Source organism: Mobula hypostoma, chromosome 14 (assembly GCF_963921235.1).
Source record: "Mobula hypostoma chromosome 14, sMobHyp1.1, whole genome shotgun sequence".
NCBI lineage: Eukaryota > Metazoa > Chordata > Chondrichthyes > Myliobatiformes > Myliobatidae > Mobula > Mobula hypostoma.
Genome location: NC_086110.1, coordinates 6,600,757 through 6,615,862, shown reverse-complemented (window position 1 = coordinate 6,615,862; position 15,106 = coordinate 6,600,757). Strand labels below are relative to the sequence as shown.

Below are 15,106 nucleotides of genomic sequence, written 5' to 3'. Positions count from 1 at the left end.
TTTACTCAATACTTTGATTTATGAAGGTCAATGTGTCTAAAAGCTCTCTTTACAACCCTATCTACCTATGACACTACTTTCAATGAATTATGGAGCTGTGTTCCTGCTTTGTCCTCCCAACATGCAATACCTGGCACTTGTCTGCATCAAATTCCATATACCATTTTTCCAGCTGGACCAAATCCTTCTGCAAATTTTGATAACCTCCCTCACTGTCCTCTATGCCTCTAATTTTTATGTCATCTGCAAATATGCTGATCCAGTTTACTACGTTATCACCCAGATCATTGATACAGATGACAAACGACAATTGAACCAGCACCAGTTCCCATGACATACCATTAGTCACAGGCTCTCAGAGAGGCAATCAACTGCTACCACTTTGGTTTCTCCTGCTAAGCCAATGTCAAATCCAATTTACTACCTCATCTTGAATGGCAAGCAACTGAATCCTCTTGACAATCCTCCCATGTGGGACCTTGTCAAAGGCCTTGCTAAGGTCCATATAGACAACATACATTGCCCTTTCTTCATCAACTTTCCTTCTTGAAAAACTCTCTAAGTTTGCTTAGGTTTGACCTACCACACACAAAGCCATGTTGACGATCCCTAAACGGGCTGGCTCTAAACAAATAATTATATATCTGGTCCCTTAGAATACCTTCCATTAATTTACAACTACTGACGTCAGGCTCATGGCCTGTAATTTTACTCTTGCTTAAACAACAGAACAACATCAGCTATCCTCTAATCCTCTGACTCTAGTTTTAATCTCCCCTAACCTGGAGTAAAGAATGTCACTACTCCCTTGTGGTTGTGCCTGTCCCTGTCCTCTCGATACTTTGTTGTTGATACTTCATCCCATTTTTGAGTTGCACTCATTCTTGTTGGTTGACTATGAAAATAAAGTAGTCTTTCCTGCCAAATTCTAATTCTTGCTGCAGATTTAATTTTGTCTGTGATATTATTAATGCAATATGTGGCTGGCTTAAAGCACTGACACAGTGAGAGAAAAATGAAGATTTTGTTCCAAAGACTGCTAAGGAATGTAGCAGTAACAAAAACACTCCTTCAGAAAGCTGAAAATAGCACGCTAGCCTCCCTGCGTGTGCTCCATTTCGCAACAGGCTGGTTGCCCCATTTGGTAACATTCAGGCGGGTTCAATTGATGTTCAACTGATGCTTTACTCATGAAGATGAGGCTTTACTTGTCTTCAGTAAGTGACAAATCAAAATAGGGACCAGACAATGAAGAGAATATCTGGCTAACATTTCTGCTATTATTCAAGTACAACCTGCTCTTACACAATTGACTTCGAATGGCTTGAAGGAAAACTGGCAGAGCAGATAGAGCAAAGATGGTGCAAAGTGTTAGGAATCATGAACAAGGGCCAAATGTTTGAATTAAGAAACCTGGATGATGGGTACATTGGGCATTGTGCTCTCAGTTTCTGTCCAAAAGATTGACATTAAGATTGAGTAAGTTCTCAGGATGGACCTTACAGGCAGCAAATAAACTGCTCAACCTGCTGAGTTCCTCCAGCAGAATTTTGCTCCAGATTTCAGCATCTACAACCCCTTGTATCTTCACCTAGTAGGCCTTAGGCTACTACAGAGCACAAGCTGTTATAAGCTTGCAAGGAGATTACACTATCATCCAAAATACAGATGCCATCTGTCCTGTTGGTACAGGACTTCCTCAGTCTGCGTATTGTCGGTCCTGTGTGATGCTAATGAAGGAAGGATGACTGCTTTCCAAGGCTATTGGAGGGGGGGATGCGGCAGGACAGGCAATCCACTGGATAAACACAACACTTCCAAAGGACCAACTATTAATCTCTTCACCTGGTTTACGCTGAAGCTCGACACACTTGCTGATTGTCAGGAGACCCGTGAAGTTTATAGAGAAACACTCAAGGTAAGACCTTCCCTGCAATTTGTCCAGGTCCTACACCACACCGATACTAACAGCAATTTCAAGCACTCCTTTTAAAGACACAGCACTGAGTGTCAAACCTTGAAATATTTGCCTGTCTCTCCCTCTCCCTCTGCCTTCCTCCCAGCTTGTGCTCCAGGTATAAGAACTTCAGTGATCTGCTGATAATACTGAAAAGGAAAGTGGCTCTCGGGAGTAGACTAGGAAGAAATACACCCAGCAATCAATCCCAACAATGCCCTTAATCAGGAATCATATCTAATATTCATACGCTTCACTGTGCCTTCAGTATGTTAAGTTTTACCACTACATCTCACTGCTTGCTTACTCTGGTAGGTATACCATGCAAACAGATTGTACAGCACTTCCTGGCACACTTCCCCTACCTTGCAGAAACTAACAAGAAAAGGAGAGGTGTCCACACTTTCTACTCCCCAATAACCATGGAGGTACAGGTTGCCATTGCTGAATTAATCGACCAGTGGTCGGACTCAAGCTATTGCAGAGGTTTCCTACCTCTTTTTCAGTGCACATGATCATCCTCATCTACCAGTGGACAGCTAACTTCAACATATTACAAGTAGCTCCAGCTCTAAGCTGGGCAGAGCCTTGTCAGTGAATCTGACAGCCTTGGCAAAACAACAACAGTGAAACAAGCCCTGGTCTTTCCTCCCACCCACCTATGTACAGTAGCATGCAAAAGTTTGGGCACCCCTGGTCAAAATTTCTGTTACTGTGAATAGCTAAGCGAGTAAAAGATGAACTGATTTCCAAAGGCATAAATTTAAAGATGACACATTTCTTTAATGTTTTAAGCAGGAAAACTTTTTTTTATTTCCATCTTTTACAGTTTCAAAGTAACAAAAAAGGAAAAGGGTCGGAAGCAAAAGTTTGGGCACCCTGCATGGTAGTAACACCCCCTTTGGCAAGTATCACAGCTTGTAAACGCTTTCAGTAGCCAGTTAAGAGTCTTTCAGTTCTTGTTTGGGGGATCTTCGCCCATTCTGCCTTGCAAAAGGCTTCTAGTTCTGTGAGATTCTTGGGCCGTCTTGTATGCACTGTTCTTTTTGAGGTCTATCCACAGATTTTCGATAATGTTTAGGTCAGGGGACTGTGAGGGCCATGGCAAAACCTTCAGCTTGCGCCTCTTGAGGTAGTCCATTGTGGATTTTGAGGTGTGTTTACGTTCATTATCCTGTTGTAGAAGCCATCCTCTTTTTATCTTCGGCTTTTTTACAGACAGTGTGTTGTTTGCTTCCAGAATTTGCTGGTATTTAATTGAATTCATTCTTCCCTCTACCAGTGAAAAGTTCCCCGTGCCACTGGTTGCAACACAAGCCCAAAGCATGATCGATCCACCCCCGTGCTTAACAGTTGGACAGGTGTTTTTATGAAATTCTGCACCCTTTTTTCTCCAAACATACCTTTGCTCATTGCGGCCAAAAAGTTCTATTTTAACTTCGTCAGTCCGCAGGACTTGTTTCCAAAATACATCAGGCTTGTTTAGATGTTCCTTTGAACCTTTTGAATAGAACTTTTTTGCTGCAATGAGCAAAGGTATGTTTGGAGAGAAAAGGGTGCAGAATTTCTTGAGGTGTGCCATTGTTGTTGTCAGCAAGGATCATCAGAGACTAGTCTTTCAGTGAAGATGTCAAGGATCCAGTTGCAGAGGGAGATAGGTTCAGGGTTTGGAGCTTGTTGATAAGAAGGTATGATTGTGTTGAACGCTGAACTGTAGTCAATCAACAGTAGCCTGGCATAGATACAGGTGATCTAAGGCGGAGTAGAAAGCCAGTGAGATTACATCCGTTGCAGACCAATTGTGATGATAGGCAAATTGCAGCAGGTCCAGGTCCTTGCCTAGGCAGGAGTCGATACCAGCTATGACCAACCTCTCAAAGCACTTCATCACAGTAGAAGTGAGTGCCACTGGGTGATAGTCACTGATGCAGATTACAAACTTCCTGGTTCATCCACAGCTTTTGGTTTGAATATGTCCAGTATTTTCTCCAAGGTACACACTCATCCACACAGATTTTGATTAAGTCAGCGACAACCGTGATGTATTCATTCAGATTCGATGGTTAATCTCTAAATATTGTCCAATCCACTGACTCGTAGCAGTCCTCCACCTCCCTTGACCGTATCTTCTTGTTCCTCACCACTGGTGCCTTGGTCGTTAGTCTCTGCCTGTATGCTGGGAGTAGAAGTCCAACCAGATGATTGGGCTTTCCAAAGTGTGGGTGTGGGATGGTATGGTAGCGTTCTCGATGGTAGTGTAACAGTAGTTAAGTCCGTTGGCTCTCCTGGTTCCACAGGTGATGCGCTGGTAGTAGTTGTTCTGAGACTTCAAGCCGTTCTAGTTGAATGATAGGGAAGGCATCAGGGTGCACAGTTTCATGCCTGCTGATCTCTGCTCAGCTCCTGCAGTGCCTGCCTGGTGTTGTACTGAGGGGAATGTACACTGATACCTGAATGATGCTGGAAATTTCCCTCGACAGATAAAATAGATGACTGAATCAAGTTTCACAAATACTCCTGAGTTGTTCTATGATTAAGATTCTTGCATTTGAATGCTGGCCAGATGCCAAAAGCTACTTGCATTTTCATAGCACCCTTGTGTTAGAACTAAGATCGGAGTAGACCACTCAGTCTCTCAAGCCAGCTTGCCCATTCATTGAAGTTGTGACTAGTCCAATTTTGGCTCTGCACAGTTCTTGATCACTTGTTGTACCCATTGATTATCTTAATTTTAAATGTCTGTCCTCATCTTATCCCTCTGAATTAGAATGTATCAAGATTCACAGCCCTATAGAAGAAATTTTTCCCTTAAGGGAATTATCCATACCTTTAACTGAATTGTAGGGCAGGCTTGAGGGGCAGAGTGGCTTACATTTTTGTGTTCTTAAGATCTCTGGACTGGTTACTGAAAGATATATAAAGTTGTGTCTTAGAATGTCTTAATTGAGCTATAGGAGAAAGATAGGTTTTCATGTAACAGCTTGTTACCCTGGTTACTATAGCTTTCTTTCCCTTGGTCTCTTTTAGAATTGAGGAGTATAAAATAAACACCCAACACTTCATACAAAACCCTATTTTACTGACATCTAAAAGCGCCTCCTTTTCTGGAAATTCTCAATTTTGAATGGCATTGTGCAGAGTTGTTGTGGCTGTGGAGAGTAAAGTCATCCGGAATTTCAAATCGTCTTCCTCTTTGAGTAGCTGTACAGTTTCCACATCTCTTGCGTCTCTGTATAATAGTCAGCTCCTGTTTTCCTTTCTGCCCCTTGGAGCTTGATGTTGTGTAGTGAGGAGTGGGGGGAGGGGCTTAGTATAAAGATCCCTCGGCTCTGCCAAGCAGTGGGCCACTAGGATAATGAGCTGTCCCTTTGATGAGGAGATTGGATAAACATCATGTTGCAAAGGAAGACCAGTCAGTGAAAGATGTTCAGGAGCATTTGAACACAGCTTTGAGCATCAAAAACTAAGCAAGGAATTCCACAATTTTGTGGCCTTCATGAGATGCTGAACTTAGAGCACTATAGCACAGTGCAGGTCCTTTAGCTCATGATGTTGTGCCAACCTTTCAATCCACTTGAACCCTCCCCTCCTATAGAGCCCTCCATTTTTCTATCATCCATGTGTGTATTTTAGAGTTTTTAAAATGTCTCCAATGAGTCTGCCTCTACCACCACCCCTGGCCTGGAACGCTCATTGCACACACTCACTACTCTCTGTGTAAAGGACTTACCTCTGGCATCCCCCCATACTCTCCTCCATTCACCTTAAAGTTAAGTTCTCTCATCTTAGCCATTTCTGCCCTGGAGAAAAGTCTCTGGCTATCCACTCAAGCTCTGCCTTTTATCATCTCGTACAGCTCTGTTACATCATACATTAACCTCCTTTGCTCCAAAAGAAAAAATCATATCTTGCTCAAATTGCCCTGATAAGTCATGCCCTCTAATCCAGGCAACATCCTGGTCAGTCGAATAAAGTCTTCTCAGGCTTCCAGCCATCTAAAAAGCACAACTGCTTCCAAAGTCAGTACAGTCAACAAAGATGTCTTAATGCATTTAAACAAACTTTCACTGCTTAAAACTGGTGGAAACAACTCTGGTTGTGGATGGATGTGTCCCTGTAGGACTCCACGCAGGTCAGGGATATGAGTGCGTTTAAGGGAACGGGGTTTTAAACTCCCAATACCAACTATCGTGCTGGCAAACATGCAGTCTCTGGTGAATCAAATCGATGATCTTAGAGCTAGGGTAAAGAATCAGAGGGACAGAATCCTGATTAACCCCTTCTGTACTGGATGCAGTGATTCAGATCGACGGGTTTACTATACATCATCAGGATAACATCCTTAGTGTCTCTCAAAGCCAGAGCTGGAGCAGTATGCTTCATGAGCAACTATTCTCTTCAAACATATCAGTGCTGTCCCAAATATACAGAAGCCTGAAGGCACACACTCAGCAATTCAGGAACAGCTTCTTCCCCTCTGCCATTCGATTCCTAAATGGACATTGAACCCTTGAACACTACCTCACTTTTTGAATATATATTATTTTTGTTTTTTGCACAATTTTTAATCTATTCAATATACGTATACTGTAATTTATTTATTTTTCTATATTATGTATTACATTAAACTGCTGCCACTAGGTTAACAAATTTCATGACATGCTGGCGATAATAAACCTGATTCTGATTCTGAGATATTGATTATAACCATCAATCCAATGACAAACTCTGACATCTTCACCAGGGATGTTGTCTTGGCATGACTTGTCCGGTGGTATTTATCCCCCCCCAAAGCTTGTCCCTCCTGATTGGTTAGTCCTCATCCAATCAGTTTTCTGGTCTCCTGATTGGATGAGGACTAAGCAATCAGGAGGTTTAGCCCAAGAAGACTTGGAAAGCATTTTCTTTTTCTTCCTGGTAAATCTCCTCTGCATCTTTAGGCAGGTTTAAGCAAGGGAAATACATGTTATGTATGTTTATATATACATATATAACATATATATGTTATATATGTTTTGCTTATAGACAGTTGAGCAAGCACTTGGAGAAGAGTACAGTAGTATGGATTTGCTGGCTTTTAGGAAGCTGCAGGCATCTTCTGGCAGGTGGGGATGGAGCATTTCTGTGTGCCTTCTCTCCAAAGAGGTGGGTTAAAACTGAGGCAGATTCGTTAGGATCTTAGTTGGAGGGAGTGAGTGCAGTGAGAGAATAATTGTGATCATGGAGGTATGAAGAATGGAGGAATGCTTGGGTATGCTACTGAAATAACGTAAGGAACTGAAGCAGAAGTGCATTCACCTGAGCTGCTCCACCAAGGATGATCTTTCACTTTACTGCCACTTTCTCGCAACAAATCCTGATAATCCTGATATTCAAAAGTCTATCCATCTCTGTCCCTGTGCTCTAATCTATGCAGGGGTGGGTGAACGCTGCTGTGATCAGAAGCTAATTAACTGTTGAGGAAAATTGTAGGGGTCCGGCATCCCATTGAAGTTATCTCCCTTGGAAGCTGGCACTGTGACTGAACCCACTGTTATCAGTGTATCGGCGGTAACACTGATGTGGATTAACGAACAAGAATGAGCATCGACATCAAACAATGAATGATTTAATGCACACAGCCCAGCTCGCTCTTTCATGCAAGATAAATGCAGTTCTTTATTTGAATGGAATATTTATTGTGTCTTCAGGTGAATGCATTTTCCTATTGTGTGGATATTTATAGAACAAACTGGTGCTTGTGAGAAGGAAAGTGACTGGACTTTACAAACATACCAGCTGTATGTAGCACATCTCCATGGTGATACGCTGGAGGCAGGGACCTTTATGTGTTCTGCATGCTAATCACTCTGGTGCTTTGTTATATGTTCCCAACAGCACTCAGTGCCCTTTCTGATGCAGCTAAAAGCCTAGTATTAAAATTTTGATGAATTGCTCTTCAATATGAAACATTTCATCTATTTTAAAGGAGAACTCTATTGAATTGTCTCAAAATTATAATTTGGCAAGAGAACTGATAAGTACATCTTACTCTCCTCTTGCTGCATTAAATGGAATATACAGCCCAATCAGTCCCTGTGCCTCCCTGCATCCTTCCTGACCTAACTCCTGTGACAATGCTCAAATCTCTCCTTTTCATACTTATCCTGTCTTCCCTTAAACACACCTATTCCAGGCTTCCACTAGTGCCTGGATTGGTCAGTTCTACAACCTCTTGATGGAGAAATTGTGAATATTCTTATTTTCATTCTTTGTCAGTGGTCCACAGGTTGCCCTTCCTCACTATGTGTCTGTATTAATAATGTGTAAAAAAAACATTTCAGGACTTCAAGGAACACACATCAAAGTTGCTGGTGAACGCAGCAGGCCAGGCAGCATCTCTAGGAAGAGGTACAGTCGACGTTTCGGGTCGAGACCCTTCGTCAGGACTAACTGAAAGAAGAGCGAGAAAGAGATTTGGAAGTGGGAGGGGGAGGGGGAGGGGGAGATCCAAAATGATAGGAGAAGACAGGAGGGGGAGGGATGGAGCCAAGAGCTGGACAGTTGATTGGCAAAAGGGATATGAAAGGATCATGGGACAGGAGGCCCAGGGAGAAGGAAAAGTGGGAGGGGGGGAAAAACACAGAGGATGGGCAAGGGGTATAGTCAGAGGGACAGAGGGAGAAAAAGGAGGGAGAGAGAGAGAAAGAATGTGTGTGTATATAAATAAATAACGGATGGGGTACAGTGGGGGGAGGTGGGGCATTAGCAGAAGTTTGAGAAGTCAATATTCATGCCCTCAGGTTGGAGGCTACTCAAACGGAATATAAGGTGTTGTTCCTCCAACCTGAGTGTGGCTTCATCTTGACAGTAGAGGAGGCCATGGATAGACATATCAGAATGAGAATGGGTTGAATTAAAATGTGTGGCCACTGGGAGATCCTGCTTTCTCTGGCGGACAGAGCGTAGGTGTTCAGCAAAACGATCTCCCTGTTGGCATCGGGTCTCGCCAATACATAAAAGGCCACATCAGGAGCACCAGACGCAGTATATCACCCCAGTCGACTCACAGGTGAAGTGTCGCCTCACCTGGAAGGACTGTCTGGGGCCCTGAATGGTGGTAAGGGAAGAAGTGTAAGGACATGTGAGGGATGGGGGGACAAATGGACAAGGGAGTTGCCTAGGGAGCAATCCCTGTGGAAAGCAGGGTGGGGGAGGGAAAGATGTGCTTAGTGGTGGGACCCTGTTGGAGGTGGCGGAAGTTACGGAGAATAATATGTTTTACCCGGAGGCTGGTGGGGTGGCAGGTGAGGACCAGGGGAACCCTATTCCTAGTGGGGTGGCAGGAGGATGGAGTGAGAGCTAATCAATTTGCCAATCAGCTGTCCAGCTCTTGGCTCCATCCCTCCTCCTCCTCCTGTCTTCTCCTATCATTTTGGATCTCCCCCTCCCCTTCCCACTTTCAAATTTCTTACTAGCTCTTCCTTCAGTTAGTCCTGACAAAGGGTCTTGGCCCAAAATGTCGACTGTACCTCTTACTAGAGATGCCGCCTGGCCTGCTGCGTTCACCAGCAACTTTGATGTGTGTTGCCTGAATTTCCAGCATCTGCAGAATTCCTCGTGTTTGCGATTTCAAGACTTCAGTGAGGTCACCCCCTCCCTTAAGCAAACAGGACACAAGATCTTTTCATTTTAATTCTATCCAGAAAGCTTTACCATCCTTGCAAGCTTTAGATTTGCATTTTGTCACATCAGTTTTCCTATTTGCATTTGGTTCGGATTAAGAGCCATTCTGCTTGAAACTCTTTAGACAGTGTAAATTTTTAGCACCTTTTACAATCTCAGGAACTGCATCCAATTAAGATCAATAGAAGATTATTGCAATGTATTCTAAATACGGGCCTTGAATATTTCTGGGGTTCTGCAAAGTTTTATTTAAAACGACAGTGACTGCACATGAGCTCCTTAGGGTATATATTTATTCAGCTAAAGGCATGACCCTCTGGATGACCCTGTAATCTCCACTCTCTGAGGCCAATGTCCAGGCATCCTTTAAGAATGTTAATCTTTAAATTGGCTAATCCACAATGTCCAGGCATCCTTTAAGAATGTTAATTCTTTAAATTGGCTAATCCACAAAAGGCATCTGGGCCAGGCATTGTGTCTGGCCAAATACTAAAACCTTGAGTGGACCAACTGGCTGGAGTATTTACAGATATTTTTAACCTCCTGAGCATGATAACCTACCTCATAGCCACTGCCTGCTTACATCAGCTGTAATGAAGTGCTTTGAGAGGTTAGTTATGGTACGAATCAATTCCTGCCTCAGAATTGATCTGGATCTGTTTTAATGTGCATGCCACTACAACAAATCAACACATGTGATTTCCCTGACTTTTCTCTCTACTGTAAACCATCTGAACAACAGGAACCTGTACACCAGTCTGCTGTTTATCAACTACAGCAGTGTTCAACACAATCATCCCATGCTATGTACCTGTAATGCTGCTGCAAGTACGTTTTTCATTGCAGCTATGCATTCATGCACCTGTGCATATGACAAAAACTTGTCTTTTCCAGTGGGCCTTAGATATGTGAGATATTGTCACAAAATTCTATGTTGGTGTGACATCTACGTAACTATCTACTATTAGACTCTGCCAATTAAGGACTGTGAAGAACCTTAACGTTGGCTGTCTTGGGCTGTGTGTCTCCAAGCTTTGTCTGCGATATGATAAGACAGTAAGACATAGGAGAAAATTCAGGCTATTTGGCCAATCAAGGCTGCTCTGACATTCCATCATGGCTGATTTATCACCTGTCTCAATCCCATTCTCTTGCCTTTTCCCTGTAACATTTGACACTCTTACTAATCAAGAACCTATCAATCTTGCTTTAAATACACCCAATGATTTGGCCTCTCAGCCATTTGTGGCAATGAATTCCACAGGTTCACCACCCTCTAGCTAAAAAAAAAATCCTTATCATCTCTGTCAGTAGGTCTGCAATAGACCCAAACTCATTACAGATTGGTTTCAGACAAGGCTACCTCATCATGTCATACTTCACCTCCTTTCACATTGCGTACTACATTTCACCTCCAACAGTTAGGAGTGAATCCAATCCATGAGGGAAATGGGAGACTGCCCCCCTGTAGCAGTGTCTGAACATTCTACAATGACCCATTCGGCACCTAGGGACCCACAAAATAGGAGTGAAATGGATGGAGATACGCTACAGTGCTTGCCATCTATGACAGTGCAGTCATTGCTTCAGCCAGTTGACTGACTTGCTAAGTGGATTTGACCTCCTTAGCTGTGCTCTTGTCTCGGATGTGTGCATTCCTGGACCTGAGGATTTCTTGACTTGAATCACTGCTGTTATGTGATTCTTGAATGGTGGTTGACCCTGAACCAATGTCAGGAACAGATTCATCATTATCCACTACTGCTCTGTTTTCAGGTATGTCTTTTGCTTTAATCATTTTGGTTACATCAACACTTCTGACATGCTTTTCAATATATGTTTAAGTACCTTTTTTGTCTACAGACTTAGACCACTTCACAGAAGTGCCTTTGCTGAAATTCATATTTGCTGATGAATCTCGGTTGAAATTACTCTTCTCTTTCTCTGTTGCTGCCTCTCCACACTTAGTTCAGCTGTAACAAGCTTATTCATTTGCAACGATTATGATGCATGAACAGCTCCACCAGAGTAAAACCAATTGTAGAAAGTGGAGTTAAATATCTATTTATTTATATTTGCCTATTTACTTAAATATCTATTTATTTAGTGATACAGTGCAGAGTAGGCCCTTTTACCCAGCAACCCACAATTTAACCTTCGCCTAATCTCGGGACAATTTACAATGACCAGTTAACCTACCCTGTAAGTCTTTGGACTGTGGGACAAACCAAAGCACCCAGGGAAAACCCACACATTCCACGGGAAGACATACAGAGACTCCTTACAGAATGGCGCCGGAATTGGAATTGAACTCTGAAGTTCTGAAGTTCTGATGGTCTGACACTGAGCACGTATGAATATGAGCATTGTGACTGTGCACCTGCTCTTTGTCTGGTGTTTTTATGAACTCTTGTGAGTCCTTAATGTGAGAAGCTCTGTCAGACTCTGAATTAAAACCTCAATGTTAATTTAAGACCTAAAACATATTAAAAAAATACTGTCTTTGTTTCTACATGAGTATATTAAATGTTCTCCTTTACCTGTTGATCTGTGGTTGGGCTAGAGCAAGGGGAGTGCCAGTCCTTCTCACCTATTTAAACCTTACAGCTTCAGCTGGATTCTTTCCTCTCTTCTATCACTTACAAATATACATTTGGCCCTCCTTATCCGCGAGTTCCACATGCGCGAATTCAATCAACAGCAAATCGAGAAAACTCGGAAGTGTTCTTCCAGCGCTTGTTGTTCGAGCATGTACAGACTTTTTTTTTCTTGTCATTATTCCCTAAACAATGCAGTATTACAACTATTTACATAGCATTTACATTGTATTAGGTATTATAAGTAATCTAGAGATGATTTGAAGTGTACGGGAGGGTGTGCGTAGGTTATTGTGGATCGGGATCAGAAAAAACGATTCTCTTACTAAGTAAGTCGGAACAGGATCCAGTATTATTTAGCATCAGTTAGTCAAAGGTTTGTCTTAGTATATAGTATATATTTTACCTTTCTATGCATATAAAACACTTAAAGAAACGTATGTTTCTGCACCGGGTGATTCGGTGACAGACTGCTCCCGAGCGCGTGCTCCATCCACATTTGATGTGGAGGATCAAAAAACCCAAAACCCAATAATTACACCACTGCATTGCTTAGTAATAATTGTAGCTTTCATCGGGGCAGGGCCTTTCTCACTTTATCCTTTAAAATTGTCCCGATCGTTGACCGACTGTAGCCTAACGCTTTCCCAATGACCGATGGCATTTCACCTCTTTCCGATCGCTTTATTATTTCCACTTTATTTTCAATTGTGATTAGATTATTTTCATGAACAGAAACACAGCAGATTTAGAGATCCGCTGCCAGGTCCTAATGTCCACCACATTGAGACAAGTTAAGTAAAGTCCGGGGTTCCGCTGGGTCCTAAGGTCCACCGCACAGAGACAGGTTGAATAAGGGACGTGAGCATCTGCATTTTTTGGTATCTGCGAGGAGTCCCGGAACCAATCCCTCACAGATAAGGAGGGCCAACTGTACCTCCAAGTGCACATATGGAAACACTGCCAAATTGTAATAATTTGTCTGGCTTTTAAGTACAGTAGTGTCAAATTTGTATCAAAAACACTGATTCAGAGCTCAATTTTCAAAAATACTCAAACATAAATTTTATTTTGTTACTGTAACTCAACACTGAGGTTCGGGAGACTGTGGAAAGGACATAGCTTAAACAGTTTCTCATCAGTTTATGAAGATTTGGTCCACTCCAGCCAGAAGCTTGTTGGAAACAGAGGTGCAGCATTGGAGCAAGGATATGTTATTACTTCTGAATATGTTAACCATTAGCAGGCCAACAGCTAGAAATGGTGACTAGTCAGGTGGGTACTGTGGTCAGCATGGGCTTGCTGGGCCAAAGGGCCTGGATCCATGCAGTATTACTCTGACTATAACAGCAACAGTGGTTCTAACACAACATGGGAGTTGCCAGACTAATTTTAATGCTGGGGTATATGTTGTATATATTATGGCAGAGTGGAAAAAATATTCTGAAGTTTATTGTCCTTGGCAGCTGAAGTCAGTGCTGCCAAAGATGGAGACAACACAAAATTGAAGATGATGAAGCCTATAACTGTCAGTATGTTGCAGAGAGTATCAGATACAGATTTATTTATCATGTGTATATTGAAATATACAGTGAAATGTGTCATTTGTGTTACAACCAACGCATCCAGGGCTATGCTGGGGGCAGCCCATAAGTGTCACCACACATTCTGGTGCCAGCAGAGCATGTCCACCATGTTTGGCAGAACAACTCAGTTTACAACAGAACAGAACATACAAAGTAACAAGAGCAAAACAACTCCCTTTCCTCCCTCCCATCCACCTATGTAATACACAGTCCTCTACTCCCACAACAGGCGGTCTTTGGCCTCGAGCTTCCAGCAGACACATGGATTGACAGACACTGCACCTACGATTTCCCCAGAGAACTCGCAGTGATTTACAGATTTGCGGCTCCAGCCATCGGGCTTCGACTTCTGGACTTCCAGTTGACCTTCAGGCTTTACTTAGGGCTTCCGATTGACCTTTGGAAAGGAGAGGATGAAAACAGGATGGATGTTTGGAATTGTGTCTTTGCCAGTGTGGACCACCAAGGTGATGTCAGCAGCAATTGGATGAGCAAGAAATCAGGGAGCCAAGTTTGTTTATGGAGGCAAGCCAGCCGTACTTGAGAACAGTTGAGTCTGGAAGTAATAAGAGTGTGGATGAGAGTTTCTCTCAGCTGACAAGTGAGTGTTAAGTAAGTAGAGAAGGTATCAGTGCAGTTTGGCTGTCAACTCCATTACTACAGTTTACACAATAGCTGTATGTTCTGTTTCTCCTGTCTCCACAGGAGCCAAAGTTTGTGGTGGGAACTGACTACACAAACCTGACAGAATCAATAGCAGTACACATCAGAGTCCAAATGTTTTATCACTGTGTATCTACTGCCAACTCCCACATTTATTCAGAGCTAAATCAAAACGATCGTCTGGACTCCTCTAGTTGCTTTTTTTTTGCTACCACTTTGTACTGATTCTATCAATCAAAATTGTGACATCCTTGTTGTGTCTTTCATGTTCTCGATACAGTAAATCCCAGCCACAAATTACAATTTTAATGTGATCACTGCTATTTAGGCATACACAGCAGCCAATTAGCAGGTAGCTTGATCCCACTTGTAGTAAATGATGCAACCAGCAGATTTATCTGTGCCGGGTCTTCAAGTGCTGCTGTTGTGACTCCCGTCTCCCCTTCCCCCACCACCACTCCGCAGCCCCGTCTTCCTCAGATCCCACCGTCAACTCCTGGGCCCTCAGAGGCTCCATCTTCCTCTCACCCCAACCCTCCCCTCTCCATTGACACCCCCAGCCTCCCCCCTCCCCCCTCTGATCCCAGCTCTCATCCGTGCCGGGTCTTTACCATCCCCTCCAACCTTCAACTGTTGGA

The 15,106-nt window shown here is 43.0% G+C and overlaps 1 protein-coding gene across 1 annotated transcript in view; it reads left to right on the top strand.

Annotated features, from left to right (window-relative positions):
* Nucleotides 1–15,106, top strand: part of vac14 (vac14 homolog (S. cerevisiae)) — a 454,421-nt gene that overhangs the window by 222,335 nt on the left and 216,980 nt on the right. The window lies entirely within an intron of this gene.